Below are 18,778 nucleotides of genomic sequence, written 5' to 3'. Positions count from 1 at the left end.
TCAAATCGAGTTATTAAGTTAGATTCATGTCCAAGGAAACTATATTTTAACTTTCAAGTGTTTACACCGAAAATTGTCGGAGGAGTTTGGTAGAGTTCTCAAAGGTCAAATCGTTGAACTTTGATCCCTTAACAGCCAAATTTCTGGCCGAAAACCGATCCCATTGATTTTCCCAAATCTCAGTACCCTGTATATCAAATTTCGAGTCTGTAGACTAAAAATTGACAGAGTTATTGCGCAGGGAAATGTACACAGACAGACACACGGATACACAGATACACAGATACACACAGACAGACACTTTCACTTTTATAGATATTTAGATAGATAAATAGATAGATTCCATGATGGTATGTCTTTGAGGTCAGCCTGTCGCATCAAACTGAATAAAAGCGACTTTAAAATATCAACGGTTATAATTGGCTGACCAATGTATAATAATCTATAATTGGAGAGAGGGACGCATCGGAAATAGTCAGCCGTTAATTTCGTGGTTGATCAGGAATACCGCAACACTAGTTTCGCTGGAAAACGGAATGGAAACGGAAAGTTTCTAGGAAGCTATAATAAAACTAATCACCCCGAGAGCATAGATTGGATTACTGATTTTAATCATTGGCTGTTATGAATGTTTATAGAGTCCGTGTTCATCAATTCGTCTAAGGCCTGCTTCCAGCTAAATGTGGATTCAGAATGGTGACAGATCATTACGAAAGGAAGCCAGATATCTAACGAAACCACTGAAGGAAACCACAAGAAAAGAAATATCGAATTATATGTTTTACTATTAGTAAGTCATCACTTACCAATGCCAAAAGGATAAGGTACATTGTCAGCTGGACGACGAACAACACCATGGGAGGATTTAAAAAGGTTAATGTTATGGGTAAGATTTGACTTAAGAAGACGGCCCGGCATATATTTGTTGACATTGGGCTTGAAAGCGAAAATTGAAGCAGTCCCATGTGAACGGGTTACACAGATATTCTAATTTGCTGATGAATCAAAAGTATCCATGTGTTAAGCTACTGCTAATACCAAGAATAAGACAAGATGGCGACACGTGGACAGTCAAGGTACCAGGAAAAATGACTGAGACTTATAACGAAGAAGGAATATTCAATAATATTCAAACAGACACATAAGTAAAATAAATCAGTAACAGACATTTGTCGCGAACTACAAATGCACGCGCAAAATAATACAGACATGATAAGATCTAATTTAAAAAGTATAAGTTTTAAAATTCTCTTGGAATAAAAGGATTTAAAAACAGGAAATTGTATTTCATTTCTTCGAATCTTGCAAGAAATAACTTGATATATAACAAGGGATTATACATAGAGGAGTTTGCTAGGGATTAAGCATAAAGAAATAAAAAGGTAAAAAACCGGTGTGACATTTTTGTTTTAAACCATATTCAGCCATGTTACGTTTTGATCCCCCCCCGACTTACTCTTCCCCTTTCTCATTCGTGCCCAAACCTTTGCAACTGCTTCAACGCTTCAATAAAAGATAAAGACATTAAGCCAGAAATAAAAGGAAAACTGTTTGATTTAGTTTCATTAATAAACTACGTGTAAGTTTAAAAAAAGTGTTTTTTTCTGCTACGTCATGTAATATTTCGTCTCAGCTGTATTTTTTTTATTTTTACAATAACCAGTTCGAAGCCATAATGCGTCACGATACATCAAGTTTGTAAGTGCGTGTTTGTAGTTTCAGGTAGACGCAGACAGAGAGAAATACGACTTTTCTTTATATGATAAAGAATTAACGACATAGCGTAACATTTAATCTCAGTTTTCAAACAAACAAACAAACAAATAAAAAAATTTAAAACGAAAAATTTATTTAAGACGAAAAAAAAAGTCTTTTGTTTAAATCGAAAAGCGAAAAGATTTTCGTTTAAGAAACAAACACTTTTTTTAATCTTAAATAATATTGTGTTTTATTTTAGCTTTTTTTTTTAAATGAGACTATTTGTTCGTTTTTCTGTTGTCTCCAAAAAAAAAAACAAAACAAAAAAACATAAAAATGAATACAACATTTGTACAAAATTAATTCGCTTTTAGATTTATCCAGTAAGAACAAAAGTAGAAGTCATATGTATTTTACTCATTTTCTTTACTGAAAAAAAAAAACGATGCAAGGAAATTAACAATGGTTAAACTATTTGATTTACAAAGTGTCAAATACGAACGAGGCAGGAGAGAAAGAAGTACAACGACGATGGGAAAGTGGACAGAAAGGAATAAAAAAGAAAACAATATATAGAAGCAATGGTAAAAGAAGGAGGAAAAAAAAAGAAAGAAGAAATAAGAGAAATATAATTAGAATTAGAAAAAAAAACGAAGAACAAAGGCGTTTAGTTTTGTTAATTGGCAACATATGAAAATACTTAACCTTCGGGCCAAGATCAGAGTATAGTATTTGGTCTGATGCTACACTTCAATTTTTTATTATCGAATATTGGAGGAGAAATCCTCCACGACCAAGACGATTTTTATTTCTGTTCCTTTTCTGCGCATTAAAAACTACCCTGGTGTCTAACTCTTTCCTCGTGGGGAGACAAAGTAAATATGAACATATGAAAATACTTAAGTACATCGTGACCCCCCCCCTCAAAAACGCTTTGAAGCGTTAGTAAATTCGAAATCATATATTTATGCTCTGTAACTTGCCCACCAGTCATGAATGTTCAACAGTCTTTGATTTCTTTACTGTTAAGATATATACTTTGATGATCGCCTTTTGAGTAAATATTGTGATCCTGACAGATTCACACTCACCGGACTATAATCCCAAGTCATTAATAGATTGAAGTTTATTTGAACCAAATATTATTGAATTGCATATGAATTACGACTTCTGTGGTGATATTTTTCTTGGGAGTATCGGAGATCACCCCCTAATTCAATAGAAAATATCACTATTAATTTTACGCAAAGGTGGGTTCCCTCTACCGTGCTAGAAGACTACTCACACCTGAGCGTATCCTGTACCTCTATAAGGTGACCATTCGTCCATGCATTGAGTATTGTTGCCACTAGTCTCTCCTTCTTGGATAGGCCCCCCAAAAAGAGTCTTCAATCTAATAGGTCCCACTTTGTTAGCTAAGCTCCAATCTCTGTCCCATCGCCGCAATGTTGCATCTCTGTGCCTGTTTTACAAATATTTTAATGGAATGTGCTCTGATAAACTCGTTGCATTTGTGCTCCCTCTATATACATATACCCGATAACCCCGCTTAGCAACAAAATCACATCTCTTTCACTGGTGAGGTCACTAAATGTCAGAAAGCTCCATACTCTAATAATTTTTTCTTTCGAACAGGTAGTCTTTGGAATTCCCTTGCTGTACTGATATGCAGAAGTTTAAATGTAACATAACCCAACATATTGTAAATCTTTCCTAGGCATTATCCCAATTAGTAGCCCTTACGTTTTATATCTACGTCTTATATGCTTTGTTTGGGTGAATGCGAGTAAAAACAAAACAAAACAAAAACAAACAAACAAACAAAAAAAAACAAACAAAAACAAAACACAAACAATAAAAAAAAAAAAAAGACAAACACTATTTATTGCAAAGGATTAAAAATTACTGCTTTACCTTAAAGTTAATTTCAGGTCCATACTTTTCACAGTGCTATTAGTTTGTCATTGAACACAATAGGTGGCAGTGATTGGCACTAAACCTAAACTATTATAAACTACGTGATCTTGTATACTAGACTAAACACGTACCAACAGTAGAGGAGGAAGAAGAACAACAACAGCAAAAAAGACGAATTAAAAGAACAAGAACAAGGAAAATAAGTGAAAAAGACACCTGGAAAAAGAAAGAAGTAAAATAGAAGAAACGACAACGAGAATGAAGAAGAAAATGGAGAAGACGAAGGAGAAAATTAAAAAGAGTATAAAATATAAAAACGAAAAAGAAAAGGAAGAAGAAGAAAAGAAAAAAGATAAATAGAAAAAAATGGAGAATGGCTAAAGAAAGATAAAAATAAAAATGACAAGAACAGGATCAAAATAGAATATCAAGTTAAACAAGGTAGAAGAATAAAAAGAGTATAAAATATAAAGAAGACAAAAAGGAGAGGAAGAAGAAGAAAAGAAAAAAACGACAGAGAAATAGAATACAAACAAATGGAGAATGGCCAAAGATATATCAAAACAATAAAAAAGAATAGGATCAAAATAGAATATCAGGTTAAACAAGGTAGAAAAGTAAAAAGAGGATACAAAGAAGTAAAAAAAAGTAGAAGTAAAATCCAAAGCAGAAAACGAAAGCAAATGATAAAAAACTAAAAGGAGACAAAGATAAAATAAATGAATGAAAAAGTAAAAGAGAACAAAAATAAAATCCAAAATAAAGAAAAAATAAAAAAATTACCTTTTAAGATATTCGTAATTTGTTTCCAATGACCTAAAAAATAAAAGGAAAATAACTAATTAAACTTTAATCATATTATTGTAATAAGATACAAACATTAAAATGAGGGAGATCTGTTTTATTTTATTTTAATATTAATTTTTCTGAAACTTACTTTCCGATAAAATATATTGTTATATTTGTAGAGAGGCTGGTTGATATCGGTTGATAAATTAAGAAATAATCATAACGGAATAAGAAATAGTTTTTTTATCTCTTAGGGAACGCCTACGGCGAACGGTGAATTTAAATTCAAATATAAATATGAAAGCATGCACCCCCTCACCTTTGGCGAACGTGAATTTAAATTCAATAAAAAAATAATAAATAAATAATAATAACAAATAAATAAACGCACTAGCGTTCGAGGCGTACACCCACACACACCCCTCCCTCCCTCTGAAAATGCAATGCGCGAGAGAGCCCACAGCGAAACTGATGAAAAGGGAAAGGGAGAGGAAGAAAAAGTGAAATCGACGCGGGCGAATAAAGAAAGCAGTTTTTGAACTGAGCATTTTGTCAACGGTGAAAAACGATAGCGTTCGTATAAAAGAAATTGAGAGGCAAGAAAAAATACAAAAAAAAAGAGACTGGGGAGAGCAGTGAACGGTGTCAAATGGACCAGTTGTTTATGTTTGAGCGAATAATGAATCAAAAAAAAAAAAACAAGAAAAACTCGGTATGAGCCGGTGGTGCTCAGGAATGCCCAAATCGCAGCGTAAACAGATTTCCCTGAAATAAACAGGAGTAGAATTCTTTCGGCTGAGAATGGACATCATGGAAAGTTCACAGCGAATATATTAAAGATGAATAAGAAGAGGGTTGCAACGAACAAAAATATCGTCATGTCGACGGGCGTCCCCATCCAAGAAAAAACCGAACAGGAAAAATCTCGCGAATGATGAACTTTGCGGAGACATTATGAAACACGAAAGTCCAATTGGATAAAGTTAAGTGACTATTATGATTTCCCCATCCCGATATCCCCGCTCCTTGTCCTTGGCCGAACTGTTATACCATAATGGAAATGGTATATACATTTTCTCTTAGATTTTTTTTTTGTCACCTTGTTTTCTTTTCTTTCTTTTATGATGTTTCTTTTTTATCATCCGACCTCATCCCAACCTATTGCGGGGTGATATTAAATTTAAGGATGTTGAATTTTTAAATTCGTGTTTTAAGATTCTAGCGTTGTGTCATTCTTTGAGTTTGAACCGTTCGGAACAAAATGTGCTGATGAGAACCTCAGACAACGTGTCAAATAGGTCACAAATCGTGGCCGACACTTTATTTGTCATTATTTTATTTTTATTTTTATTTTGTGTTACGGACAATGTAGGGTGAAGCGCTGACCTAGAGTCATAAGATTCTTACCAGGGGACATCCACCCCGACTCAGTTTCATACCGGTCCGTAACAATATTTATAACATTGGAATATTTAACTCTACACAAAGTTTTCAATTGACGATACGCCCTCAACGATCAGTCCGTTAAAGAGGTTGACAGTTGTAACATCACCTGGCGCTGCTCTGTCTGGATGAGGTATTTATACCGGGTGGTTCTAACGAGTTCCCATACACAGACTTTACCACTCCCCTCTTTGAGAAGTGGTTTATTTATGGCAAATCGCTTAAGGTGCCCCTACATAGGGAATACCGATCGGGTTACTCAAACATTTCTTTTCGAGGTCAGAGAACGCTGACTCTTGTACGCTTTTCTACTATCAGCTCCCCATGACCTTGTGCCACATCTCCTTATAGCGGGAGCAAGATTAATGACGTCAATGTTGACGTAGTGTTGACTTTTAACTTTCTAGCGTCACACGTTTCATCGGATCACGTGTCGCAGCAGTTTATAAGACGAATCTCCCTTCTGGCTTGGGATACAATACAAATGAAGCATTTTAGTTATCTTTCCCAATATCGATTCTTTGACGCTATGTATGGATTGAGATGATATATTGTGACATTTTGTGACGGGTGGATGTGAAGAGAGAGAGAGAGAGAGAGAACATGAGAGAAAAAGAAAGATAAAAGGATAAATATTACATATAGTCTTAGAAAGACTGGATATTTTATAAAACGATAGCATAAAATAAATGCAATATATATTTTGAGGATAGAAACAAACAGAAGAATATTTCACGAAGAAAAGTTATTTTCTAAAACTGTTCGCCTGCTTTCAAGTTCAATGTGAGCAAGTTCTTACTGAACCGTCGCCTTAAATAATCATTTCTACACCTAACAATTACTACGCTGTTGTCCCGAAACAACCGTTCACTCATTAACCTTTTATCCCCGAATGGCTTCCGAGCTTAATAAGTTGTCTCCCCTGCAAAAATATTTTTAGAACATTTAAAATTATGAGTAAACAAAATGTATTTGAAATCACGTTAAGATGCAAATATTTTATTCAAGGTCATTCGATTTGTTAAACTTTTATCTTGAGTTTTCTCTTATTAATTTCCTATAATAAAGTATCCGATAGAAGATATATATTTTTTCGTAAATAAAATGACCTTTGTTCGTGTTATTATATTGAAGCTCCGTGCATATGGCGTTGCACATTATACTGTAAAATCGCTTTACTTTCAGCTTCTATTTAGGCGCACGGTCGCTGCACCTATTTACAATGCCTCCTCATGGGACAACTTTAGACAGCAGGGTCGTTTTTTAACATGGAGAAAAGTTACAAAAATAAAAACTGTCTCAGTCGTGAAGGATTTCCCCTTCACTGAAAGAGAACGAGAAATGGAAGTGCCGCATCTGAAGAACAGATACTACACTTTGATCTTGGCCAAAAGCCAAGTATTGAGGATTGGCATAAAGCGCTTGGAAGCATATTTGGGGAAATTAAACATCTTGAATAATTATCTGTCTGTCTATATCCCTCTTCCTATATATATATATATATATATATATATATATATATATATATATATATATATATATATATATATATATATAAAGAGAGGGAGAAAGAGATAAACATTGTTATTCGAAATTAAACTTTTTAAAATATGCTTCTATCTCTCTGTCTTTTTTACTCTCTCTCTCCCATATATATATATATATATATATATATATATATATATATATATATATATATATATATATATATATATATATATATATATATATATATATATATATATATTAGTAGGACCCGGCAACCTACCACTGCTCCAGCTGTCGCACTCCTGTGCTCCGCTGGGGTCCGCAATGTTGGGTCCAGAGGTGGATGTTCTGTTCTGGGCATGCACTCATCCACTACTTCCCTGCCCCGGCGCTTGACGTTTCAGGCAACTACTATGGATATGTCAAGAATAAATAAGATCTGGTGCCAAAAGATCCTGCCAGCAATACACAGACTTCCTGAACTGTAGAAGACTGAAGCGCCTTGCCAATCGTCGTCCTCGACGTTAAGGGCCTATGTATGTGTGTGTGTAGTAGGACCCGTGTACCGGCGTTCCCGTTAGAAATGCAGCACAAAGCTAGAACATATTCGTTGAATGGATTCCACCCTCTAAAAAATAAATGAAAATATAATTCTCTAGTGCATTATCATAGACTGAGCTTATATTGTCTTGTTTTATAAAGTGGTGAAAGGAGTCCACACCAATAGGAAGCAATGTTTAAAAGGCGGTAATTAATGTACAAGCGAATGTGCTTCCACTCTTAATAATGGGGGAAAAAAGAAATGTTTATGAAGAAATATTTTAACAATCACGAAACAATAAACAGTAATGTAAAAATGCACATTAGTTACATTTTTTTAAAACTTTTCGTATGCGCTTGACACCTCCTCCCAGTAAAGGAAATTTATGAATAAGACATGTTTATAAGTACATATTTCAATCAACCCTGAAATCATTGATCCTGGTTTATTAGCAATGAAGCATACAGCGTACCAACTTAAACGAGAGAACATGCTCGGCAGATCGAGAAAACCAACAGAAAAATAAAGAAAGAAAACACTGTCGTATTTAATCAAACATGCCTTCATAACTTGCTGCCAAAATATACACATATATACAGAGAGAGAGAGAGAGAGAGAGAGAGAGAGAGAGAGAGAGAGAGAGAAAGAAAGAGAGAGAGAGAGAGGGAGGGAGAGAAAGAACGACGGGGGGAGACAAAAGAGAGAACGAGAGAGAGAGGGGAAGGGAGAGAGAGCGAAAGGGTAAAAGGATGAGCGAGAATTCGCGTTAACTATCTAGTTTTGTTTGTCTATTTCAATTATCAAGCGACGTCAGCTGTTCATAGAAAAGGATAAAAACACAGCAATTACATGGAACCAGATGACTGAAAGGAATGTGCAACCTGAAGAAAATCACTGTACTATCAATACTTGTATGAGTACTACTTACCCAAAGGTGCTGAGTTCAATCCTGAACGAAGGCAGTGAAAAGTAACATTCAAAACAGAGAATCAGCAACTATGTCCCAGAGCCTAGCTTGAGTCCGAACACAGTACCCCCGTAATAATAATAAAGTGTTGGGTATGAGACTCCTAACAAACGGTTCCCCAGTTCGATACAAAAACACCTGATGAAGGCCGGAGGGAAAAACGGCCGAAACCTTGTGACTATAACAACCAAGATGAGGAAGTCAGTCCGACAATCTCAATAAATGAACACACCTCATCTCAAAAATACAGACAATTACTACAAACTATACTTTAAACCCGTGTTAAAAGACGAGATAAAATTGGAATCAAATGAACGATTGGTACCCTACAACAAACGACAATCATAAAAAAAGTAGACATATTTTTACAAAAATTCTTGAAAGCGGAAAACATACTCACATAACAAACTAACACTTACCAGTTAAAATAAATGAAAAAATGAAAAAAAAAAAAATACAAAATTGGTGTGAAAGATGCTGACGAACACAATTGGTCATTGTCAGTGGGACATCACTACTAATAACTCACTCTGATAACTCCTCTTGAAGAAAGCGGAAAGTATTTGGCAATAGCGAGGTTTATGTTATTTAATTGGAATATTGGAATGCTTATTGAGATGAGTATTATTTATTCATTATTTATTGCGGAGATTTATCCTCGTCATTTAGATGTTGTTTTCACGACATTTCGGCCAACTATTCGTCTGGCCTTCGTCAAGTGATAGGAACTCCGAATCTCCTAACTGCATTCTCAGCAATTTCTGCTTTCCATGGTTGTTGTGGTGAGACGACAACAACTATGGAAGGCAGTAATGGCTGAGGATTCAGTTAGGGAATTCGAGTTCCTATCCCGTCACGGTAACCACCTGACGAAAGCCAGAGGAATAGCTGGCCGAAACGTCGTGAAAACAACATCTAAAAGACGAGGATGATAGTCCGCAATAAATAATGAATAGCGAGGTTTACTGCTACTCAAATCTGAGAAGAAATTAATTGTCATTGTTTACGATGAATCAATGGTAAGTGACTGTTGCGATCACGTAAACTTATTTCCAATAATAATTTCAAGAGATAGAAAGTATTGTATACATAGAAAGACTTGTTTTCACCTAGAATTCAGGAAAGTCCGTCGGTTATTTCTAGTGCCCAATCACAGATCATAACCTGCGTAAGAACTTCTGGTGAATGCATAATAATCATAGAAACACCAAAGAACAGTACTGTAAAACATTGAGAAAAGACTAGGAGGAAATGGAATCAAAGGGAAGACTAACACTATACAACGGATGCCAGTGAGTAAAGCAGCTGAAATATTAAGTAAAATGATTTAATGCAACAGCCAATCAACATCAACTATGAACACTAACCAGCGACATAACAGTTGCAATAGAAATAAGATAAAAACATTATTTATTAATACATAACAGTTGCAATAGAAATAAGATAAAAACATTATTTATTAATACATAACAGTTGCAATAGAAATAAGATAAAAACATTATTTATTAATACATAACAGTTGCAATAGAAATAAGATAAAAACATGTAAGGAACACACTAGTGAACCCGAGGAAACTGAAATTGCAAATAATTTCATAAATTGTTACATTATCCATTCCGAAAAATCACAATATGATGACACCAGCCTTAGCTTATAAAACACGATATAGTCATGAAATTCAAGAAAAATGGAAAGGAAGGAAAGTACTAAGACCTTCATTAAAAACATTTGTAGAGTACTGGATCTCTTAGCAGGTTTATTGTCACTCAAACTCCAATGAAGACCAATGATCGACATCAACAAGAAATCGGTAATAAGTAATTATTGCGATTATGCAAATTGATTTGCAACGGCTAACGCAAGGGAGAAAACATCTGGGGAAACTCTTTGTAACTCGGACTCCAGAAGATATCACCGTTTATTATCAGTGAGAAATCACAGATGATGACCTGCATGAGTTCTCCTAGTGAGTTCTTTATTGACAACACATGGCAGAAAATAGGCATCTTCCAGGGATATTCACTATCACCACTACTGCGCATCATAGCAATGATGCCCCTGAACAATATACTGAGAAAGTGCCAAGCTGGATACAAGTTCTCTAACATGGAGAAAAAATGAACCACCTGATGCACATGGACGATCTGAAACTTTTCGCAAGGACCGAAAATGAACTAGAGACATTAATAAATACTACTAGGATCTTCAGTCAGGATATCCAAATGGAATTTGGAATGGAAAAATGTGCACTACTAGTTATAAGAAAGGGAAAACTGGAGACGACAGAAGGCATGAAACTACCCAACCAAACGGAGCTAAAGCATTAGAATAACAAGACGCCTATAAATACTTAGGAGTTCTGGAAGCCGACAACATCAAAGCATCAGAAAAAAAAGAGAGAACTGAAAAAGAATACCTCAGGAGAAGAAGAAAACTTATGGAAACTAAATTATATAGCAAAAACTTAATAAAAAGTATAAATACATGGGCAATATCACTAGTAAGATACTCTGAACCGTTCATAAGAGAAATCCTTTATGACCTGTGTGAAAGCTCCTCCTCGCGAGCCAATAATAATAATAATAATAATAATAATAATAATAATACAAATGTAAATAGCGTAGTAATTGTTAATTCTTTTACACATTTTCTTGTCTCGTAGACGGATTATGCAAACTGTTAATAGATATAGTTTTTGAATTGTTTGTAAGTATAATAAGTAAATATGATCAATTCGAATATTTAACTGACAATTAAACGCTAAGCAAGAGAAGCAACAATAAACAAACAAAAGAAATATAATAAAATTATATTCGTGATGCAAGAATTTTTTAAAGAAACATTACACGTCATTCATAGTAACAGAAGTAGTTTCCAATTAGCCAAGATAAAATAACCGTTTGAAATGTAATTATCGTAAATGAAATTATACGTTCGATTGTTCAGTATATAATGAAATTTACAAAATAAATCGATGAACGGATAATAATAATAATATAATAATAATAATAATAATAATAATAATAATAATAATTGATTGAAGAAATTCACATTCACAGCACTACATGAAAGACTAATTCAGAACCTGAAAAGATCTATGTACAAAACAAACGTGACAGGATGGACGACCAAAAGTAATACCACACTGGTGCAAAAGAGATACAGAAAAAGAAAGGGGAAAATATCCTCAGCAACTATAGGCCCATTACATGTTTACTTACAATATAGAAAATACAAATACCGTAACTGAGGAAAAAAAAATATAATCCCATTCATAATCGCGGCTAATCCCCGAGGAACAAAAAGGATGTCAAAAAAGTAAAAGAGAAACCCATGACGTATTATACTTAGACCAAAGAAGCTTAAAAGAAGTAGAAAGTAGGAAAAAGATTATAATGGCGTGGATCAACTAAAAGAAAACGTATGAAAGGATCCCACAAGCATGGATAATCGAGTGTCTTAGAATGTACAAAATACGAGGCACGATTATCAATTTGATAGAAAATGCATGAGAACATTGACTTGAACTGAAAGCTGATGGACAATACATAACCGAGATTATAATACAAAGAGGTTTCTTCCAAGGTGATTTCTTATCACCACTACTGTTTATCATAGCCATGAACAATATACTAAAAAATGCCAAGCCGGATGAAGTTCACTAACATATATATATATATATATATATATATATATATATAGACGTGTTTTAAATATTCTCTCCAGTGCTTTTTCTTTTAATGATTTGGAATTCATTCCATTTGTGATTTTTTTCCAAGGAATTCTGCCTTTTGGATCATTTTGGACCATTTGGAATTTACCCATTGGATTGTAAATTTTAAATTCGACCGTTTTGGATTTTACCATTTTTGGATTTTTTACCCTTCACCGGACTATCCATTCATGCGAAATCTTTTTATCATTTTTCTTTTACCTCCTATTCACCTTACCTCGCCCTTTTTTTAACCAAGTAAGATCTGTGACTTACTTTTAGTTTCATTAAATACTTTTATATGCAAAATCCGATCCTGCATTTTGCTAATTCCTGCCCTCTGATGAGAAGGAGAGTATTTCTTCGAAACTCCGCGGATTAAGGACTATCCACTTATCTTGTGCTTCTTTTTTTAAAATTAAATATGTTTTTAACTCTTTTTCAAGATGTCTTTTAACATGTTTTATTAATCATTTGTTCATATTATAAGCTCTATTTCTTTTTCGGGTTTTATTGAGATTTTACATCTGGTTGAGATTACTTTACTTGTAAAAATTAACTCTTAAATATTTATAATATATTTTAAGTTTACCATTTTGATTACCTTGGTAAACTTATTGTAATTTTTACTTTTTTAATTTATATATATATATATATATTTCTGTGGAAATATACTTTATTTCCCTTTAATATATACCAATCCTTATTAAAGAAGGCCAATGTAATTACAGAGCAATATAGTGAGTGAATGACAAAAGTTTATATTCCAAAGTTCATGATGTTGACAATGTTATAATTTATTCCTTTAATTTAGTTGACATTTACAATTCTTGACAGTATCTTCCCCGTAGCACAAAATCAATCACTTAATTATTATATCAATTAGTGACTCTATTTTGCTCTAAACTCATCAGAAGAAATAGCAACAATTCATCCATCAAAAGGAAATAAAGTGCGTTTTGACATAGTTAACATCCGAAAATTGGAAGAGAAGCTGTAAATACCTTATAATATGTTTCCATTACGCCATTTTGAATTGCAAAATGGCGTAATGGAAACATATCATAAGGTATTTTTTTGTCTTGTCGATCATTGCTTTGATGTGGTTGGTTATAATCGCGTTAATTTGTGCCGTTGTTATTAGGGATTCAGTTTCTCTGTTTAGGTTTCCTTTTTTGTAGCCATGTCAAGTGTTTTCATTAGCCCCATTTGTGTCATTCTTATGAATTTTCCATGTAGCTGTTGCTCTTCCTATTTTCCTCTTCTTGTTTTACCTCTTATTTCCTCTTTTTCCTCTCTTGTTAGTTTTTTTCAATGTCTTTTGTTCCAGTCATTATTCTTTCGGTGTTCTGCATTATATTTTACTAATTCTTTTTGTGGTATTTACATTATCTTCTATACAAATCAGCCCTCTTTCTTGGTCTTTCCTTTTCACACAGTCGCTTAATATCCTCCTTTGGGTTTAGTGCATTGTGCATGGTCATGAGTTCCCTGGTCTTCTGGTCCAGATGTCTCTGTTCTTCTTTGGCCCACTTTAAAAACGGTCAAGAGTATCTCATTAGTGACACTGCCCACTTTATAGTTTCGAGAACTTGTTTTTCGAAGATATTCCTTTCTTATTTTTGCTTCCATTTCTGTTGTTTTGAAGATGTCTGTATTTGTATTTGTAGGTGTTGTGTTCAATTCGTGCATAGACAACCGTTTGGTTAGGAAATTCCATACCTTCTGTTGTTGCCAGTTTCCCCTTTACTCGTGATTAGTAGTGCGCACCTTTCCATATCGGACTCTATTCGGATATCCTGGCTGAAGATTATGATTATGGTTTCGATAAAAAAGAAAACATTATAATTTAAGTGACTTTAAAGGTATATTTGCATCTGCGTACAAGAGCAGTTCAAATCGTCTTCAAAGTTACAATTTGACCTCTTGGCAGCTATTTTTTCCAGCTAAATAAAAATAATAAGATAAAATCGAATTTGTTGCACGGGTCAAAATTCTCTATATATCAAGTCTTAAGTCTGCAGACTAAAAATTAAAAAAGACGTTTGATAGAGACCGTTGCTCAGACAGACATACAGATTGACAATGTCACACACATACACACACATACACATACACATATATACATATATATAAGAGTGTATGTGTTGTAACAAGATAAAATATGAATGAATACAATTACAAAGCTTCTGTCTGTTCAGTGATCAAATTTCGTGAACGCTGCTGCTTTGATTTCCCTGCTGATTTAACTTAATCGATTTATTTCGTTATGATTTTTGAATACATTTCTTATTTGTGGGATGATTGGTATTTTCTTCGTGTAAGAAACGTCAACCAATCTCGGCATGATTAAACATCAAATGTTCCAATATTACTTTTCTCTACACGCAGTTTGCGGAAGCCTAGTGGTTAGGGTCCTTGCTAATGAAGCCAGAAATGACTTCTGTTACCAGGGTTCGAGTCTTGACGATTGACGTTAATGGTGACACTCTGCACTGATGATTCCCGAAAGGATGAAACACTTATTTCTATAAGTATTTAATAATTATTATAGTAAATAATAATGTCAGCCCCTTTAAGAAACTTGTTTCTTATCATTGAGCACTTTCATTTGTAATTAAGTCGACCAACTTAGCTAATACGCGCAGATCGTCATATAATGATAATATCACACTGACTGACGCTAAAAGCATTTAATAAGAATAAATGTTTAATTTCAACTTGTATCTCTCACGGTTTGCGGTGGCCTAGTGGTTCGGGTCCTTGCTAATGAAACTAGAAATGACTTCTGTTGCCGGGGTTGGAGTCTCTCGACTGGCGTTAATCGTGACACCCTGCACCGATGATTCCCGAAAGGATGAAACACTAGTGTCTGTAGGTATTTAATAATTATTATAGTAAATAATATATATATATATATGTGTGTGTGTGTGTGTGTGTGTGTGTACTAGTAGGACCTGTGCATCTGCGTTGCCCGGTAAAAGCTGGCACAAAATCAGAACAGATTCCTTAAAAGATTTCCGCACCATCAAAAAGATTAAACTCTAATTATTTTCCTCGTTATCGTAGCTTGAGCTATTTTTGTTCTGTTTTGTTTCATGAAGTAATCGGTGAGTTAAGAATTGGGGTCACCTAAAAGTAATGTTAAAGAGCACGTTTATTAAGGTATAAAAGTTTTTTCCTCCCAAAATGAAAAATAAATAATAAAACTGTTTACGAAGATATATTTTAGGCAATACTGGAGCAATAAATAGAAATGTTAAAAAGCACGTTGGTTAAAGTATTAAAATGTGCATATATGCATGACCTTCCCTAATAAAGGAAAGTAATGAGTAAAGAATGACGTTTCTGAATTTTTGAGATGAGGATTAGTTATTCGCATCATTTGGATTCTATCGGACTACTCTTCTCATCTTGAGTGTGATTTTTCACAACGTTTCGATCGATGTAACTCCGACCTTCTTCAGGTGTAAAACTCAGGAATTTTTTTTATCGAACTCGGGAATTTTGACGGACTTTCGAACGGAACCCTTTATTTAGTTCACAAGTAGCATGCACTTGTTCCGCCAGATAAAGGTCCTAAGTAAATCGCAATTGCATTTTTCGGTCGCCCACAATGAGGATTGAACTTTCAACCTTCAGGAGAATATCACTTTTTACAATTAATTTTTCCAAGTACTCTAACCATTACGTAAGGACCCGTGGCGCAGCGGTTAGAGTACTTGGAAAAATTAATTGAATTACTTAGGACCTTTATCTATGTATGGCTGACGAAACAACAGCATGCTACCCCCGTGAGTAAATAAAGGGCTTCGCCCGAAAGTCCGACCAAATTCCCGAGTTCGACAGACACATTCCCGAGTTCGACAATATTCACTTGAAGAAGGTCGGAGGTTACATCGACCGAAACGTTGTGAAAATAACACTAAGTAAACATGTAGATGTTTGTAACCGTTCGGAATTACATTAATCCTATATTCCCTAACTCCGATGAACATATGTAAACGGCCTGTGAAATTAACCCGGACCTGTGAAGTGAGGGTTCCGTATTTTAAGCCTTTAAGCGTAAAGAATTAATATTAACTGTATTGGAATAAAAGTAAACCCAGACGGTTCTGTTGTGAAAAATATGGAAAATCAATGAATGATCTAGTTGAGTAGAGGAAAAAAGACAATATTAAATATCATGCACCTGTAAAAATTGCTTTGTTTTGAAAGTGACTCTCCTAGGAATTATTATGAAGATTTATGATAACGAATAAAAGCGATTAATCATATGCGCAAAATCTACATCAGATATTGACGAGTATTCTGACAAATTGAATTTGTATGTGGTGTCTGCGTTTGCAAAGCTATAATGTTTATACTAGAGGGAATAAGCATGTCTATTATATATATATATATATATATATATATATATATATATATATATATATATATGTTGGCGGGTAGTTCTATATTATATATAATTACAATATATTGTCTTAATGCAACCCAGGTTTCACCGGTCAGAATCTTTGTCAAATAAGTATAAAATACGCTAAAATAATTTAGTTCATAAAAAGTTACAAACTGACTACTTCCGTTTGCGTTGTCTGGTAGTATGATCCACCGACGGAAAACTTTTACTTATATATATATATATATAATATAAAGCTGAACGTCTGTGTGTGTGTGTGTGTGTGTGTGTGTGTGTGTGTGTCTGGTCACGAATAGGCTCCTATATGGTTGACTATTTAAAAAAAAAACTGATCACATATAATGATAGAAGATGTATCGAGGATCAGGAATGGGTATGTTTGATCTGCCAGAACGGTGGTTCATAAAAATTGTGGGGTCTGCGTTCGCGCCTGACCCCCAAAGTGTGGAAATAAAAAATGAAAAAAAAAACCGTTTACAAGGGTTTTTGATATAGATGAACATAAGAATACTTTGATAAGTATGTTTCAACTTAAACAGGGATGATATAATAAAATTGTGGGGTCTGCGTTCGCGCCTGTACTCCATGGATATATATGGCACAAACTTTAACAAAGACTTTTCATATCTATTTGCGTAAGTATACTTTTATAATTATGTTTCACTTTGAAGAAATATGGTATAATTAAATTATTGGGTGTTCATTCGCGCCTGACCTCCATAGAATGTAAATATGTCACAGAGTTTAACAAGGTTTTTTTAAAAGGGGTGAGGGTCCACAATAACACCTTAACTTTAATCTTAATTCACGTTAACTTTTATTTAGTTTTTTTGAGTTGAATCATATCGTGTCTAATAAATTCACCTCATAAATTCACGTTCTTATTAAAGTGAAAGCAAAAAAAAAAAAAATAGTCGGAACTTTAGACAATTCTCGACACAAATTTGGCATAACTCTATTTATTTCCTTCTCCACTTGCACATGGCACTCTTTCGAAAATATATAAATAGATAAATAATAAAAAATAAGAACGTTACTTGTTATCGTGTCAAAAGAAGTAAAAGATCCTGCTCACGTGATTACGTGTCTTTTTAAAAACATTTACATAACATTTTTATTTTTATTTATATATCTGTTTAAGTTTTTTTTATCAGTGTACTAGAAGGAATTCAGTTGATTACAACGCTTTCTACGTTTTCTTTACATTAAAATAGTACAACCCTGAATCCGATGGCGCAATACTACACCGTTCAATACTGTAAAACTGAAACGAAGCTGTTCTGCTTGAAAAGGGCGCCATTTTCTTCTTATTCATATTTATATCGATTTTTTGTTTTAAAAATCTAAAGTAATTACGTGTTTACTTTTTTAATATCCCATTTTGCTGTTTCGGATTATTTTACTAAAGTAAGTAAAGCTTCATTATTTTGCAAAACTGTTTTTGTTTCTTTGTTTTTCGATATTTCGTCGATATAATTTTGTCAGAAAAAGCAGAAAAGCCAACAAAAGACTACCCGAAAATATAAAGATACAAGAAATAAATGTTACCATAGTCAATAAAAGTTCAGTTCAAGATTTGTTTTTGTTTTGAAATAGTTTTTAATGCTCTTTACTTGAAATAATTTCAGCGAACCGAAATTAAAACTAAATTTGAGGCGATAACTACTTAAATGAATTTTTATATAAACTAAACATGCCATAATAGAATATTCCCCAAGCACAAAATAACGGAAAACATTAAAATATGTTTATAAATATTCCTTACGTTGACGGAACTCTTTTAAATTGCTAACAGAATGCTC

At 33.8% G+C, this 18,778-nt stretch overlaps 1 long non-coding RNA gene across 1 annotated transcript in view; it reads right to left on the bottom strand.

The window, feature by feature from the left end:
- Nucleotides 1-4,398: 4,398 nt before the first annotated feature.
- Nucleotides 4,399-18,778, bottom strand: part of LOC145293095 (uncharacterized) — a 1,048,662-nt gene continuing 1,034,282 nt past the window's right edge. Inside the window, exon 6 of the long non-coding RNA XR_013869661.1 lies at nucleotides 4,399-4,431. This is a non-coding gene — a long non-coding RNA (uncharacterized LOC145293095). The remainder of the gene's footprint in view (nucleotides 4,432-18,778) is intronic.

The sequence above is a fragment of the Euprymna scolopes genome, chromosome 2 (assembly GCF_053919585.1).
Source record: "Euprymna scolopes isolate OS-2025 chromosome 2, ASM5391958v1, whole genome shotgun sequence".
NCBI classification, from domain to species: Eukaryota; Metazoa; Mollusca; class Cephalopoda; order Sepiida; family Sepiolidae; genus Euprymna; species Euprymna scolopes.
The sequence above is the reverse complement of the archived record's forward strand: the minus strand, read 5'-3'. Positions and strand labels throughout refer to the sequence as shown.